We start from the raw sequence: 1,660 nt of genomic DNA on the forward strand, positions 1-1,660 counted from the left end.
GAAGAGGATTTAAGTGTGTGCCTTGTTAAAAACGCTCTCGTTTCTTTATTTTTGGCTGGGCTGGGTGCTGGGTCTTCACGGCCGTGTGGGTTTTTCCTGCTTGCAGCTGAGCGGGGGCTACTCCCTGGTCGCGGTGCCCCGGCTTCTCTCGTCACAGAGCAGGGGCTCTGGGTGCACGGCCGTCAGTAGTTGCGGCGTGTGGGCTCAGTCGTTGCGGTTTTGCAGCAGTGTGACTGCAGAAAGGACGCAGGACCTGGCCTGCTGCAGGGCACACTGGCTGGAGGACACTTTTCTCCTAAAAGGGGCCCATACATCTCAGCGGGAGGAGGCATACTGGGGAAGGCAAAAAAAAAAACACAAAAAAGCTAAGCCCCAGCTCTGCAAGCAGAGGGGCCTGCTTAGTTTCAAACCCTAGATCTGTTAGTCGCCGTGTGACCTACAAGCAGTCACACGCTCTTTGAGGCTCCATATCCTCCTGTGCAAGAGGGGCACAGATCCCGCCCGTCTCAGGGTGAAGAGGATGACGACGCCTTACGTGCAGGAAGGTGACGGACTCGTGGGCTCTGCTAGCATAGGGTCCGTGCACAAAAAGACCGATTTGCTTCTGTTCACGATGCTGGTAAGCATATGTTTAGGGCACTCGCACTCAAAGAGAGCAGCTGCTTCCAGAACAAGTCCTGGGCACAGACTGGGTATGTCTGCGGGGGCCACGGGCACCTCCTGGAGGACCCCTCCCTGCACCCTTGTGACTCTCTGCAACAGACCAACCACTTAAGGCCATCGCTGATTATGACCTGTGTTCTAGGACTTCGTCAGCCTTTTCATAGAAGACCGCCCAGTTTAGGACTCTCCAGTGCAAGTTCATGGCACCCCACTCCAGTCCTCTTGCCTGGAAAATCCCATGGATGGAGGAGCCTGGTGGGCTGCAGTCCATGGGGTCGCTAAGAGTCAGACATGACTGAGCAACTTCACTTTCACTTTTCACTTTCATGCGTTGGAGAAGGAAATGGCAACCCACTCCAGTGTTCTTGCCTGGAGAATCCCAGGGATGGGGGAGCCTGGTGAGCTGCCGTCTATGGGGTCACACAGAGTCGGACACGACTGACGCAACTTAGCAGCAGCAGCAGCAGCAATGCAAGTTCAGCTCAGTTCAGTCGCTCAGCCGTGTCCAACTCTTTGCAACTCCATGGACCGCAGCACGCCAGGCCTCCCTGTCCATCACCAACTCCCGGAGTTTGCTCAAACTCAGATGTCCATTGCATCAGTGATGCCATCCAACCACTGTCGTCCCCTTCTCCTCCTGCCTTCAATCTTGCCCAGCATCAGGGTCCTTTCCAATGAGTCAGTTGTTCGAATCAGGTGGCTAAAGTATTAGAGTTTCCGCTTCGGCATCAGTCCTTCCAATCAACATTCAGGACTGATTTCATTTAGGATGGACTGGTTGGATTTCCTTGCAGTCCAAGGGACTCTCAAGAGTTTCTCTAACACCACAGTTCAAAAGCATCAATTCTTTAGTGCTCAACTTTCTTAATAGTCCAACTCTCACATCCATACATGACAACTGGAAAAACCATAGCCTTGACTAGACGGACCTTTGTTGGCAAAGTAATGTCTCTGCTTTTGAATATGCTGCCTAGGTTGGTCATAGCTTTTCTTCCAA

General features: G+C 52.9%; 1 protein-coding gene across 1 annotated transcript in view; it reads right to left on the reverse strand.

The window, feature by feature from the left end:
- Positions 1–1,660, reverse strand: part of LOC105004802 — a 32,401-nt gene that overhangs the window by 11,076 nt on the left and 19,665 nt on the right. The gene's annotated exons all lie outside the window — the stretch shown is intronic.

This window comes from Bison bison, unplaced genomic scaffold (genome assembly GCF_000754665.1).
Source record: "Bison bison bison isolate TAMUID 2011002044 unplaced genomic scaffold, Bison_UMD1.0 scf7180017864482, whole genome shotgun sequence".
NCBI classification, from domain to species: Eukaryota; Metazoa; Chordata; class Mammalia; order Artiodactyla; family Bovidae; genus Bison; species Bison bison.